The following is a 16,730-nucleotide window of genomic DNA, read 5'->3' on the forward strand; positions in this document are numbered from 1 at the left end:
CATAATCAAGCTTTCATGTGGGATGGTAAACATCATAACTCATTCTAAGGTGTTAACATTTTCATAACTCATGTTGGTTATCTATTTTCATGCAATCTAACTTGTGGTTTTGTAGGGAATGCATGTCAAAGTTTTAAATAAAAATTAAAACCTAGCAAAAAAGAATGCATTTCAAAGCTTCAAATGCACAAGGGCTACTAACAATTGTTTGTGGGGCTGCCCAAAGCATAAAAACCCAACTTGCTTGATTTCTTTTATTCCATGTGTAATATTTACTAGTTGTTTCATTTCCATAGGCACATTAAACTTACAATTAAGTTCCTTTGGTGATAGGAGAGTATACTCTTCACCCTTGTGGTGAATTAGAAAGCTTGACTTGCCTTTGGGTTTTGAGAGAAAGGGGATAATTGGATCTTCATGGCATGTTTGGGGGAAGCAATCAAGATAGAGTACGCTCTTCACTCTTGTGGTGAATCAAAAATCTTGACCCTTGAGAGTAGATCCAATTTGGGGTGGTTATAATCCTTTAGAGGGCCTACTCTTGGATAACCTAAGAGGAATGTCCCAAGTGCGGACAAGCTAATACCAAATTCTTCCAACCCACTATAAATTCAATGATATCAAGGACACAAAACCTTGGTAGATGTATTTTTTGTCTTCTCTTAGTGTGATCACTTGTGGGATTTTGACCATGAGGAGATCACTAGGCAAGAATGCTTATGGTGCTCTTGTGACTGTGAGGTCTGTTACCCTCCCTTAATTGGGTGCAAGAGGGCCATTATGAATGGAAGCTCTTTCTAAACACCCTAAGTTAGTAGCTACCCTATTTTTCCACTCAACTTCTTGCTGCAAGGATCGATCCTAGTGGACTACTTAGATCACCCCAAGATTTTACACTCACCACATGTGTTCCCTTGGTTGTGCTTATGGCACTTCCATGACAAAGCCAATGTCTTTTATGGGCAACCATTTGGTGTGAGGCGAAGGAGTATCAAGTCTGGGCCAAGTTGTTGAGTAATGGATCATGACTCTAAGATAAATTACTTGGCTAATGTTTTTAAATGTGTCAACTTGTGTACATGTTCTTTCACATCAAACATCTTGTTAGCATGGTAGAAAGTTGTTTTAATATCACATGATATGCATGTTGGCAAGGTTGGTTTCTCCTTTGTTCAACTGATTAAGACATACAAAATAACTTTACTATTTGCAAACCATGTTGTTTATTGACACAAACTGAAAACTCAAACTATTTGATCTAAAACTTACTTGGTTTTTGAATTGAAACATAAAATTTTGGGTCAACACTGTCTTTTTTTTACAATTCTCTAGCAAACTATTACATCCTTTCTGGAGAAATATTGTACAAAATTTTTTGTCCAAAAAAAGTATCACCTATTACTTTGACTAATATCTCCTGCTTATACTGAGTTATGTTGCATTGCTAAAGAAAAAGTGTCATACCAAGAAAAAGTGTCATCCTATTACTGTGAATAATATCGTATGACATTTTATGCTTTCAAATTGTCACTTGAGTTACTATATTGTCTCACCTAGTTGCTAAACTAGATTTCTCTTGCTTTGAACTTGTTATTAGGTTGCCTAAAGTATCTATACTTGGTTTCCAATTATTCCTTGGGTCTAGAAGCTACATTTTAGAGTATATTTTGCTAAAATGACCACCTTGATCTCTTGATTATCTTTCTTGGTTGGGAGAGTCATTCACTTGTCTTTACCTATCTATCTACTTGCCTACTTGGATATTTGGCTTCTTTCCTAACTCTTGACTTGAGTCATTCATGTTGTAAGTTTCTTGGACACATTGTTTGACAAGTCAATCTCTCATTGCTACCCTCTATTTGATAAGTGAACACTCTGCCTCCTATAGTTTGAACATCAAGTTATCTTCTAGGCTCTTTTATGATTAGCTTTGCATCTACAACTATGGGATCTAAATCTTGTGCTATCAAATCTCAACCAAATCTAGACGATCTTGAGTTTTTTGAGCTCTTTAGGGAATTACAAAGTTTACACACTCAATACAATAAACTTGAAGAGACCATGAACCCTGCTTACACTAGTCTAATTAAGGTCATGGTAAAAACATATGCTAGATTTGAGAAAATGGTCAAGGAACATACAACATCATTAGATAATTCTCTTTCTGGTTCATGCTCTACTTCAAGACATCAATTTTCTTCACCTACTAGATCTAAAGGCCTTTTTAGAGAGCTAAAAAATGATACATCCTTGGAGCATCTGCCAAAGTTTCACAAAAAGCCTATCTTTGACCAATATGATGAAGACATGACAACTTGTTATTTGCTTGAGAAACAAAAAAATGATTCTAGACATGTTTTTGGGAGAACTTTTACTCCCATAGAAAATTCTTATGATGACATGTTGAGAACACTTCTTGGCACCAAGTGAAAATCCTTTCTTGGATGATTATTGTGCTTATCACCAATCTAATGACCAAACTACTTCTAATCGTATAGAGCTGAAACATAAAGTGTAAGATCTCATTGATGATGGGATTGTTGATCTTGGAACCTCTAGTGATTTGTGTGGTGAAGATACTTCTCTTGAGAAAGATTACATTGATGACCCTATGTCTAGTAGTGGCTCCATTACATCTTCCACTTCTTGTAATACTCATGCATCTCCCAACACTTCAAAGCTTTCTAATATGCCTCTATCAAAAAAAGAACCTAATGCTTTCCACATTGACTATGCATATCCTCAAGGGCTACCTCTAAAATAAACTCAAGCTAATCTTCACTTGGTTGCAAACCTTTTCCATGCTACTACAACTAAAAATCCTCAACCTTCATACAATTCTATGCCTACTAATCCACTCCCTCTTCATTCTTCCTCGTCCTTAGATGTGGCTCCATGTCAAGAGGACTCTTAAAAAGAAAAAGATATAAATGTCAAGAAAGATCAAGATAAAGAACTCTTTCATCTCTTTCAAGATTTTTCCCCTCCATATCCTATATTTTATCCACCTCCTAAGTATGATGAAGATGACACTTCTACTATCTTCCTTGAGCTTACTGAAAATTATGAGAAAAATTCTCTTCCTATGCTATCCAAAGTGACTTGTCAAGATCAAACCATCCCCTCATGTTCTACTTCTCCATATCCACTTCAAAATTGTGCTCAAGCTTTAAGTGCTCCTATTAAAAATGGTGTTCCTATCAAAGCTACTCATGAGTCTATTGATGGCTTTGACTATGTTGCTCACGCTAAAGATGTTGATATCCCTTTTCACTATCCATTTGCATATCCAAAGTCTATCCTTGGTCCTTATCCATAAAAGCTAAATCCTTCAAACCTTCCATCTATATTGGGACCTTATTTTCCTTCATCTCCTACATTTTCCACTCCTAGCTCTCCTATCATACCTCAAGATCAACAAAGATACTCATCCTTGATGACTTTTCACCCATCTATCCATCTAAACCAGTCATATCAACCTTATTCATCCACAAATCCCAAGTCCTTTGGAAGTGATAATAAACATAAGAATCCATTGAAAAATGAAGATCACTATGTCCCATCTAAGCAACATGTGAATGCTAAGAAGGAAATGTGCAAAAGAGACCACAAAGGTCCACTATTAAGAGAGCTAAATCAAAGAAAATATGGGTTCCTAAATCCATCATTGAAGAAATACACTCTTAAGCATCCAAATAACAAGAAAAATTAAAAGCTATATGGATTCCCAAGTCTCTTATGAAAGATTTGAATATTGAAAATACTTCAAAAATGACATTCAAGCTTCCAAAGGCTTCCACTCCATTTTTTTTAAAACATCTTCTTCAAAAGCTTCCAAAGGCTTCCATTCCATCTTCTTCTCAAATTCTTCTACTACCATATACATCTAAACCTCAAGATATTTCATCCATGATTCATCCATCATTCCAACACCCTTCAAGGTGTGTGTTAATTTTGATCTTGTCCAATATTTCAGCTACCCTCATGAAATCTTCTAAAGCTTACACTTACTTCCTATACATGAACTCTTATCCTCCATATACTCTTCCTACTACCATTTCTCTTTCATCACCCTATCAAAATATTTGAGCATATCTTTCTATGGTCTTGGTTTATCAAGACTTATCTTTACTATCTACATTCAAACAACTTGAGCTCTTTCTAAAAATTTAGAAAGCAAAAAGATAAAAATTAAAAAAAAGAAGAAAATATGCCTTGGTGAAAACCACTTCTTGTGGCACCTTGGTAGCAAAATTAAAGAGAAATAAAATTCATCCTATGGTGAAAACTACTTCTTATGGCATCTTAGATAAGTACCATGATGAAAACCTGGTAAGTAGGCATCATGCATAATTCTTCCATAATCCATCTATCCCCTCTTCTCTCTTTGATCTTGAAAATGTTGAGCTATCTTTATATATTGGATATCTTATCCATGAGATTCTCTATTGTGCTTTATGCTTTCTCATTACTCATAGCCTCCATCTTGAGCTTTATTCTTATTGCTCTATCCCATCGCTATCCTATCTAGTTGACCCCTAGGTCTTGATGACAATAAATAAAACATGGTTCTCATAGGTCTCTTGACATGGCTACTCTTTCGGACTACACGCTTCATGCTATCTCACTTGTTGGCTTAACTACTTATCCTACATGCTATCTTGCTTATTTCTTCCATTTCTTATCCGAAACATGCTTCATATGACTATTTCACCTCTTTCCTAGCTTGGGTACTCTTGAGGACTCAGTCCTTGAGGATCACTTTCACTTGCTTCATACTCCTTTCTTATCCATCTATGCTTATCCACTAGCTTGTTGCTCCATCATGTCTTATACCTTGTTAGGCATTGGGACAAAATGATGTGATCTTGCTTGAGAACTAGTGGTCTATAAATCATTCTAAAACATCCAATAAAAAATTCATACATGATGCTAAAAAATCCTAAAAATTAGAAAATGTCCTAAAAAAATGATCTTTTTTGTGAAAACCTAGCAATAGACACTTTGATGCATCACCAAAAAAAAAAAAAAAAAAAAAAAACTTAAAAATTGAAAAAAAAGTCCGAAAAAAATCTACCAAGTGGTGAAAACCTGGAAACAAGTGCTACTTGAGACCCTTGTACCTATGTCTATTAGTCCCAATCATCTCACTCTACAACACATTTCCTAGCTTGGAATTTTTTCTTGTCCTCATTTTGGGGGGCATAGCTGCTTAGCCTATTGAGGTTTCCTTGTGCATTAGGGTTTCTTTGGAAACTCACAAAATAATGTTTTTCAACACTTCCCCTTGACATCAAGTGTTTCTCAACACTTTTCAGATAGTCTACCTATAGTCTCTGATGTCACAATATTTCTCACTATCAGAATCAAGTCTTGAAGAAGTTGCCAAGTGACTTACACAGGAACACACCTAAACACTTAAATGACTGAGCTATGTTGATCTTTATTTTATTTGTGTGTTGTCTATGATGATTTCCTTGCTATATATTCCCTCCCTAACAGTTTTTTGAGGATGTCATTGACTAGAAGACTAGGGGCACGTGGCATATTTTCTTGATTTTTGCTTGTGGGGTATACTTTGTTCGTCTATGGTGTTTTCAAACATTCCTGCTTGTCCTACTAGACACTTTGACTTACAATATATTATCCTTGACTATTATCACAAGACTGCACTCAAGGGTTATCCTTGTGCTTATGCCTTGATACAAGTGTAATCTTGCTATACTAAACTTAGGGAATCTAATCATGTAGTTATCTTGACTTACATGTCTCTAATGCTTAGATTGGATTTCCACATACCTATCTGATATTGATCATATTCATATCCTTATAGTTATACTAGTGATGGTTTTATGATCTCATGATGTTCCTAATAAATGCTCAATGATGAAATTAGAGTGTAATTGTTATGTGTTTCTTGCTGGTAAACCACTTTGCATATTAGCTTGCATTATAGGTTCATTCTCTAGAATAGTCTTGCATTCTTGCATATGGGGAGAGCTCTCTCTTCATCTTTTCATGGGCATATTGGCTAACTACTTTTATATCTTTTTTTGCTTTCTTCTTGATCATGTCTTTTCATCTTCTTGATCTTCTGCTTCATCTCTTTGCTATCCTATCATCACATCTATATAACCTTTTGACTCCTGGCTAATTTTGATTCCTTGGATCAATTTTCTGGATTGAAATCAAAATCCGAGTTCATCTTGATAGTCAAAATTGCATTTTAAAATTCTACCTTCTTCTAAGCAGTTAGCTAACCTTCTTTGGTCTAATCTTCAAATCATCACTAGGGCATCTTCATTTCTTCATGTCTTCATCACTTCTACACTTCATATCTACTCAAATTCACCCTTTTATGTCTAAAATTATCTTTCTACTTGATTTGACCTAATTTTTATGTTGTATCCTTTGTGGTCAACTCTAGTCAAACTAGGGCATTTTGTCATTCCTTAATAGCCACTCTTTGGTTCTAATCATCTATCTATCATCTTGGACATTGCTATATCCCAATTCACTCATATCTCAATTGTTTCTACATCCCCTTACCTCATTTCAATCTCGATCTTGAGGAAGCAAATATACTCTATCATCGTTTGCTACAACTATTAATTTCCTAAGAGCATATGTTTCATCTTTTCATTTGCTCTTGATCTATCTTCTTCACTAGGTGTTAGCATTCTTCTTGAATTTTGACATCATCTTTCTCCTAATGTTCAATACTATTGCTATCAAGCTATACATTCAGGATGTGCTATCTCTTTCTACGTTTCATTCTTCAGAATCATATATCTATATCTATCGCTGCCTACTTGGCTTCTACTTTCTTTGAAGTAATGTGTTCCTAGATCAATCACACATTAGTCAGAGAGGGGAAAATGTAATCACCTAAAAATGGTCATCTAGACTATTAGTCCCCTTCTTAGCATTTTGGCTAATTTAATTACTCATTTACCTAGACCAAATTGCTAATAATCAATTAATTTGGTTATAACCTATAGTTTGACTATGCTATCCTAAGTTCATTAATTGATTAAAAGAACATGTCCCATATTAATTAAAAAAAAGACTCCATTCTTCTAGCCCACTTAAAGTACTTTTTCTAATTTTCAAATTAGAAGAAAAGGCTTTGTGACTTTTGTCTTATATGACAAGTCAACTTATATTCTACTGGTGGACTTGTGTGTGCACATGGATCACTTCTCTTTTAGAACTCCACCATTGATCATCCAACCTCTTCAACTTGATCTCTATCTTCCATACGACTTTAAAAAGGAGAGAGATTTCCCCCATAAAGGATCCATCCACCATTCTGAATATTGTTATGTTGCAGGTTTTCTGATAGGTTTCTTTGGAGCTTTGAGGAGAACTTCCATTTCTTGTCTTCATTCTCTCATTCCACCACATACTAGCTTAAGATCATACGATATTTTTAGCATAGTTGCATGTTAATTTAGTTTCTTTACAATAGCTTAAATTACATTGCATAACAGTGGATTTGTAACACTTGCATATTGCTTGGCATAGTTGTATTTTGCATTCTCATACTAGCTTAGTCTATATTTGCATTGCATCCTTGAGAAACTCCTTGTGGACATTTGCATTCTTGCATCTCATCTTTGGAACCTTCCATTGCATGGTTTACTAGAAAGAAGTGTATTTCTAAGGCTTAGTTGAGAGCCTCCTAATGCTTGAAATATACTCTCTTGCACTCTGTGGATAGGAAGCTTTAAGCCAACATCCAAGCATTCCAAACTAATGGAATCCCTTGGATAGAAGGGTTTAGAGTGTAACACCTTTTGAGTATCGAGTGAATGGTAACCTGATTCATCATAGAGTTGAAAAGAAGTAAAATCAATTCATAGTTTTAAACAAGTTATTAGCATTGGGATTCAATGATCAAACAAGTTAAATGTGTTAAATCTATTTACAAGTTGAAGAATTGTAGTTAGATGATGTAAAAGTAAACTCTATAACTATTCCACTTTTTCTCTTGCCCATATTTGGCTAGAAGGCAATGAAGCATAGAGGGAAGATGAATTAGTTCGGATCAAGAAAACATGCTAATGATTAGTGTAGCTTTCATGGGAACCATTATATTGGACTATCATATTGTTATAGTCTCTAGAGTAGGAAAGCTTCAACATGAAAAAATTCAAGTTGCTATAGATTACTCAAACTCAAGGTCTACTTCTTTTCACTACCATAGTGAATTAGGTTCCCATCCACTTCAAGAATAAGTGATAGTAGAAATACTGAGAGGGGAGAGTCAAGAATATCTTGTGTTGAAAGGGCTAGGAGCATTGCTGAGGCAAATCACAAGATAATATTGGTCCATCTAGGAATGATTCATCATGAGGTACATCATGAGACTTCCTTGAATAATTTGGAATATACAATTGATGATTATGGATAAGTCATCTTTGATTTGAATGGTGATGAGAAAATTTTGTGAAGCCTAAGAGTAAAAAAATCCTATGAATTTTTTTTTTGGGCTAGATGATTCACTAATCTATGGAGAGTAGGAAAGAGCTACATTAGCAATCACAATAATATCTCTTTTACAATGGTAGAGATGCCAATGAAAAGTATTATCATGAAGAGGACTTGTATTTTATTGGTAATGAAGGATATGCCTCAGACCATTCTAAAACTCCAAAAGATTGGGCAAAACTAGACGCCATGATTATGGTTTATCCATTGCATTTTGCACAAAAGATGGTCAAGGAAGTTTCTATTAACTAGTCTTAAAAGATGGATAGACCCTATAATGACATTACAAAAATTAGACTTCTAAGACCTACTTTGATGGAAAAATAATCTTATTTATAGAGGTTTTTAAATGTTAAATAATACATGAGTGGTGATGACATTTATACAAAAGAAAATAATGAGTTTAGTAATAGAAATGGAGAACCAACTGCACATTCTAACAAAGGAGAAGACAAAATACAACTGGAAAATAAACATATTTATAAATTGGAGGATAAGTTAGACTAAGGATATGAAGATGTTACCAATAGTGGTATGAATGTTGATGATCTGACTTATTGTCCATGATAGCACCTGAAGATGAAGAATCTTGGATTGTTAGATCAGAATGTGATAGTGACTCAATTAATTCATCTATATAAAATCTTGAGATTCTTGGTATTCAACTTTTATCTAATTATGGCGATTAGTCTGCCGTCAGGGTGCAATATTTTCAGCAAGCCAAAACCCCTCCCCTAAAATAAACTAATTCTAACAATGAAATAAACTCATTCCAATAATATTTTGAGAAATTAACTTATCACCTACTACAGAGTACAAATGAAACCCTCATCAAACATCAAGTGAAGAAAAAAGATAAAATACATTTTTGGAAAATACAAAGACCCTCATATTTGTTTTTGATGCTAGCCAAACAATTTGAAGCAAATACAAAGAACATATGAGTTATGGCTTGTGCAATAAGGAGAAAACCATGGAAGTGCATTTGTTCAAACTTCAAATTAAAGCATATGTAAGGTGTTTTACACAAGTTTTCAAGCATAAATCACACAGAATACCATAAGTTATGGCAACCTACAATATAGGCATGAAATTATCAAGAATAAGGTAAATAATATATCAATACACCCAAAGGATGAAATTTGAAGGGTTTTGCACCATATAAAGCCCCAAACAACCAAGAGTGTATAGAGAAAGAGAGACACGATTTTGGAAAATGAATTGGAGTTCATGCAAAATTTATAGAGAAGAAAAAAACACTTTTCATTGTATTATAACAACATAGCTCTATCTTATCCCCATAATACAAACAAAGAAGCTTGAAGTGCCTATAGATGTTAGTGTCTTGCAAGATCTTCTTCAAAATAAACTATTATATTCAGGGTCTCAATTTGGAGTTTTTTTATAGCTCTGAGGTACAAGAACAGATGGTTAACCACACTAATTAGCCGGATACCACAACATCTATCAAAATGGTAGGAAGTGATGAAGGGGTTCAAATTTGTTTTTTTTTATAAGTGGTAGACAAAATGTGTGGGTTATGCAGCTCATTTTTTCCTTTGATTTTGATTTTGATTTTTTTCTTTTTAATTTAATACAGTTAAATAATTTACGATTTAAGGCTTAAAAGGTAAAATAATAATTTATTGTTTAAGGAAAAAAATTTACTTTTTTTGGTTTAAAAATATCTTTAAATAAATTTATTTATAGTAGGGAATGTTCCAACAATTGTATGTAGCTTTCAATACTATTGATGAGTAGGAGAAAATGTCTTCATTTCATATAGTAAGTTATAGTGGAAAACTTTCATTAGACCTAAAACATCTAAATTAGAAGTCAAATTTTCTTATTTTTTGGTGTATCTCTCTAGCTAAATGAAGGGTTTAAAGCTAGGGTTTTAGACTTATGGGTATTCATAGGTCTCATTTAGGGACTATGGAGTGCAAAGTGGTAAAAAAGTGTCATTTCAAAATAAAACACCAACAGTTGTGATTAAATGTCCTAGTAGTCTTTCTATTGACTACTATTAATGCATGTATGATCGACTATTAGTATATGTGTTTTAATTTTTTAGGGATCTTTAAAGAGCAATAATTGGAGGGTATCCATGATAAAAATATCATAGTTATTGAACCCAATATCGATTATTGGATCTTTTCCCTGGAGAAAATGAAGAACTAAAAGTTATAATAATAATTATATAAAATTAAAAGAGAAATTTAAAAAAGTTAAAGTAAAAAGTAAAAAGTATAAAGATAAAATTATTAATTTTCTTATAGAAAAAGACAAAGAGAAAATATAATAGAGTTTTATTAAGTATATTTATTTATTTTTAAAATTGTAAGAATTATTTTGGATTTTCAATAAAAATTAATTAAGGTGATGTTTCAAGGCCTAATGATGAGTTATGAACTATTGAATAATTGTACATTTGGAAGCAACATTGTGGATATGATATAGGATGAATAAATGCTCACATAACCTTAAGTTTGATTGAATATATATCTCATTTAGTATTATGATTTTATATTAGTCTATGATTATATTATCAAACATTATAATTACAAAGGATTAAAAATAATTTATTTAATCATTTTTGTTTAGATGATAGATTATTAGTGACTAATCACTTATTTATTCATTTTTATTTAGGTGACTAGTTATGGGTGATTAATTATTCAGTGACTTATTTTATAGTTTATTGTTAATCTCAGATTGGTTTTGACAAGTGAATGTTTATACACTTAAGTCATTTTCTTAGTTCATGCTGAACAAGTAACATATGTCGAGCACAACATATAATTTAAAGCATGCCGAGTAAACAATTAGTGCTAAGTCACTCATATGCTAAGTCACTCAAGTGTCGAGTAGATAGCATGTGTCAAGTGATTAAAGTGCCAAGAAAGTAGTGCATGTTGAGTCATTCAGATACTAAGTGACAACATTAAAGTCATAGTATGTGTCAAGCACACGGGACTTTAGATGTCAAGTAACAAAATTTTGTTATAGTTGTTTACATTGGCAGAAAATACTATGTAAACCATTTTTGGGCCAACTTAAGGACTGAATTATGATATTTTGTTGATAAGGATGAATAATAAGTAGGAATCCCTATGTATTATGTGCACCCAATTAGATAAAGAGAAGGTTTAAGTGGAAATATGGATGAATCATAGCCGTTGATTCATACCTAACCCTAAGTCACCTAGGTCTTCTTAAGGAGGATAAACCCTAAAATTCTTATGATGTGTAGGAAGGGAATGAATGAATGAAAAGGGAGACTTTTGCATGTGCAAACTAGGAAATTTATGATGACCAAAGCATTATGATCCAAATTGAATTACATAATCAGTTAAAGGAGAATAAAGAACGAAACTGTGAACAAAAAAGAGATAGTTGATCAAGAAGAATCAAATACACAACAAAATAGAGGTGATTTGTCATCAAGCATCAGAATGCTAGTTGTAGGATCATTGCATTCTAATAGGTGAATCAGTTAAATCTCTTAATAGATTAGTCCTAATAGGGTATATTAAAATCCTCTAATAGGGTGCTTATTTAATTATGATTTGAAGTCCTTTCACCAGGCACACTTCTAACAAGGTGTTGAAATATTTTAACACGGTGAGACCTAATAGTCTTTGGAAGCCTTTAACATGGTAGACCTTTCACAGGGTAGATCATGTTTCATGATAAAAAAATTTAACCTTCATTGGATACACTTTATTACTATAGTAGTAAAGATTTGTGGGTGTCATCCCCACCCCATTTTCCCCTTCTCATTGGAGGGTTTCTAGGTAATCATATCTTGTGTGATGTATATGTGAATGCTTACTTGTTTACATACTTTAGATGTATATGCTTTACATGGTATTTTAGTTTACTTATTGAATATGTGAGATGGATGTGTGGTGAATTTTTTATGAGTTAAAGTTTAAAGCACTAATTCACCCCCTTCATGTTTACCTTTCCTATTGTAATTCCAACAATTAGTGTCAGAGCATTGTTCTTTGAAAGTGAAGCCTAATAGCTTTGATGAAAGATCTTTGAAATGAAAGTCTACAAGTTGGGAAAAGTTATTAAGAACTAGGAGATTGAAATACAACTCATTCTACATTAGTTGAATGAAGCAAGAGGTGATCTAAAGAAATCATTAAGAAGAAGGAAGGAAATTTCTATTGAGGAGAATGGCACACAATACCAAGAGATGGACACTACTAAGCTATTTTCAAATAGAAACTCCAATAAATTTGATGTAGCAGTTGTAGATCTAATGGGAAAGAATAGAACCATAGCTAAAGAGATTGGAAATCTTAATATAGAGAAAGGATCATAAGTGATATTGCTATGTGAGGTGATCAAACAAAAAAAGAAAGCTATGGAAGACAAAGTCATGGTTGAAGATAAAAAAAGAGTTTTGACCAGTAGATTGGAGGAGAAATCATAAGAAGTAAATAGGATTTCTCACATGCAATTGGAAACAATGAATCAATTCATGATTGCTAATCATGAAATAAATAGTAAAGACATTGAGATAAAAACATTGAAGTTGCAGAATGGATAGTTGAGAAATGATCTAAAAAAGAAAAAGGAGTTTTCTGAAAGTTTCAATAAACCAAATGAAGTTATCAAGTACTTTGAACAATTGCTGAAGTCTCCTAGATCTAATAATGATACATTTGGATTGGGATACACAATTACTAAAGAAGGAGAATCATCCAAAAGTGCTGAAGAAAGAAGTAACAAAGGTAAGAACTCAAAACCTACTTGTCATAATTGTGGTAAGAAAGGACATACTTCTAATGTGTGCAGGAGCAAGAATACAAATTATAATGTTAAGAAAAAGAGCATGGGTCACTACCATAAGTGCAAAAACCAAGGTCATTAGGAACATGAATGAAAAACCAAGACCATGTACACTCAAAGATTTGAAGGATATTGTTTTAACTATCATAAGTATGGACATAGAGCTTTTGAGTGCATATTCAAACCCAAGTGGTCATCAAACAAGAAAACAAAGGTAAAGAATAATGCCAACTCTTATAATTGGGATTATAATACAATGTAGTTGTCACTACTATCAAGAGTATGGCCATGTTCCTAAGAATTTTATTAGAACACACTTCAGAAGTGATTACAAAAGGTGGTTGAGTTAAACTACATGTTTTAGTTGTTTGAAGACTGGTCACATCATTTGATATTGTCCAACAAGGTCAAAGGCACCAAGTTGTGAGTTCAACAAAGGAAAAGTCAAGGAAGATATTGAAAAAAATAGAAACGAGATGAACAAGATATGGAGGAGAAAGGAGCATTGCAACACATCAAGTGCACATAAGATCACTTCACCCAATCAGTCAGGTAATCACACCTCATCTAACTAAGCAATCAAGAGGTATGTGGGACTAATATTTATAAGTTATTACCATACATTAATTCCAAGGATTTAGTTATGAAAAGATTACATATCTATGAATAAAGATGCAAAGTGTTATTAGAAATCAAAGAAAAATCTTTAAAGTTTTGTCAACTTTTTCATGTTACTGTGGTTGTTGAGTGAAATGTTAGTGGATGCTGAGCTAACAAATTGGTTAGTTGAGGCTGAGCTTGTAACGGTTACAAAGTGAATGGAAAGACATGTGGATGTCGAGTGAGCCAAAAATCAATTGATGTTGAACTTATAGCTGTGTAAGCACTTAGCATTAATTGCAATGTTTTAAGGGCTATTTGATCAATTTCTACTCATTTAACGTCATTTGAATTTGACAAAGAACATGAAGAGCTAAAGGAAATCTAGAGAAATTTATTTGAGCATTTGTAGGAGATTTAAATGACTTTTTGACACCATTTCATTAGGATTTGTAAAGTATTTACCCTGTGCCAAGGTATGCAATTTCAAATTTCAGAAACCCTAGATATATGTAATAGCATCTAGTTCTTCTAAAGTGAAATATGTAAAGGGAAAAGAGGTTTTAAATGTTTAGTTAATTATCAATGAGATCAAACAACCTATTTTCAAGGCTATTCCAGATATAGCATAGAAGAAGGATCCCTCCAGTACGTTGTCCATGATACCACCACTAGTCTTGATGATTCAAGATGTTTGAAATTGTTATATATGCAAGATTGGAAGTATAGGTGACATGGAAGTTAGAGAAGCATATTAAAGACTATGTGAAAATGGAGCATTGAAGGAAGAATACAATATTGTCGAGAAGAGAGGGTTAACTCATGCCCTAGATTTTCCAAATGTCTTCAAAACTAAGTGGATTAAGATTATCTTAAGTAGAATTCATGATAGCTTAGTATGGTTAGAAAATGGTCTATTTAAAATTACAAAGAATTTTTTTCATAGGGTAATAGGGTATCGAAACCTAGATTGGCCAAAGACTACGAGAAGTGAGTCAAAGGAAGTCATTGAAAAGAACATAGGGGCTGTATGGAACAAAAGGAGAATGATAATTGACACAATCACAAATCCCCTAATAGCTTTTGTAGTGAGGGTAATAACACACAAGTTTTACCAGTCAAGAAAATTAAATAGTGTACCTTGCATTATAGTGGATATGGGCTACAAAATCATGAAGAAAGATCATACTTATGGTCTTGCCAAGTTGAAATTGTAACAATTGATTGAAAACCTAGGAGCAATAAGGAAAAAAAAGAGTGCTCAATGTAAATTTGGATCTATTCTAGTATGTATTTTCTTCTATGTACAAAATACATTTCCTACATTTGGTTTTGCATGGAAGATAAATAGATCAATTTTAGTGAAGATAGGATAATTCATTGAATAATTAGGCAATAACTTTGGGTAAGTAATGACTAGTTATTTTAAAGATTTCAAATAATCTATGAAGAAGAGATTAAGGATACTAGCCTCACTAGTGGAGGAACATTATGGTGATGTTTGTTTCCTAGTTGATACTGATCATACATATGTTCAAGTAGCAATTCCTAGAGTGAGATGGCTAAGGCCATTAGGTTATGAGATAAATGTTGATGAGGCCTTTGCAGTAATCACAACATTACTTACAAAAGAAGTGGACAGAGAAGCCAAAGAATTTGGAAATTATGAATTGGCCAAATCAAAGATCACTATGGAATTGAAGAGTGCTTCTGTAATCAAGAAGAAGAAAAAATTGGTGAAGAAACTGAAAGAAAAAAATTGGTGAAGGAGCCAAGAAAGAGGAAGAAGAGATATATGAAGAAGAAGAAGATGATGTATAGGTTCAAGCACCATTGGCTCTAACACAAGGTCAGGGAGAGGATTAGCAAGAAGAGGAAATATAAACTACAGAAGGTGCCAAAGAAGAAGAAGCCAAGGAAGCACCTATTCCCACTAACAAGAACAAAAGAAAGGCAAAAACACAAGTAGTGACAAAACCAAAGAAGGTTGTAAAACCTAGTTAGCCCAAACCAACAACACCTACCACAAGGGCTAGTACCTGAGTCACTACACAAAAGGCTAAAGAGGTAGCCAAGCCTAAAGAGCAAGAAGGTGGAGCACATAAAAGACCAAGAATAAAGTATGTTTCTTAGGCTAAATATAATGAGGAGAAGACTAAATATGATGACAAAAACCAATTCCAAGTGGTGAGTCATAGTCCCTCCTCAGACCTAGATAATTTATGTGAGAACATTAGAAACAATGTTGATTTTTCAGGTTTCCCTCACATTGAATTTGATAACCTTGGATAGATTGAGAAGAATCAAGTAGAGGAGGAAATATATGCCATGATGGATACTTCTAATAAAGATCCTCTAGAAATTTCCAACTCCATACCTACAAGTTTATATGATAGAGTTGAGAAAAAATGGCACTAGTGTTTAGACATAGAGAAGAAAATTAGAGAGACAACCCTCACTCAAGATATGCTAGAACTCAGTAAGGCTGAAATTTCAAAAGCCATAAAGAAATATGTTGTGAGATTTTTACTTAAGTATAGGGAATTTAGCATATTACAAAACCACATAGAGGATGTTGTCCATAAGTCCAAACAAATGTGGAAGATTAAATATGGACTAGCCATAACCAAAGATACTGACCAAAAACCTATTAAGGTAGGAGATGATGAAGAAGATGATAAAGATCAAGGCATAATTGAGGGGGGCACTGATATGAATATTGATGATCAAGTAACAACTAAGGAAGAGCATCAACTAGAATAGAGTGTACATGATACACAAATGCTGAGTGTTGACCCTCCATATGTGATAAGTGCAAGTATTGAAATTGT

General features: G+C 33.4%; 1 pseudogene; it reads left to right on the top strand.

Annotated features, from left to right (window-relative positions):
* The first annotated feature begins 691 nt into the window (after nt 1-691).
* Nucleotides 692-11,382, top strand: LOC149557025 (uncharacterized protein At3g49140-like; annotated as a pseudogene).
* The last annotated feature ends 5,348 nt before the right edge of the window (nt 11,383-16,730 follow it).

This window comes from Cupressus sempervirens, chromosome 5 (genome assembly GCF_028749045.1).
Source record: "Cupressus sempervirens isolate cs-2001-9-10 chromosome 5, ASM2874904v1, whole genome shotgun sequence".
Classification (NCBI taxonomy): Eukaryota; Viridiplantae; Streptophyta; class Pinopsida; order Cupressales; family Cupressaceae; genus Cupressus; species Cupressus sempervirens.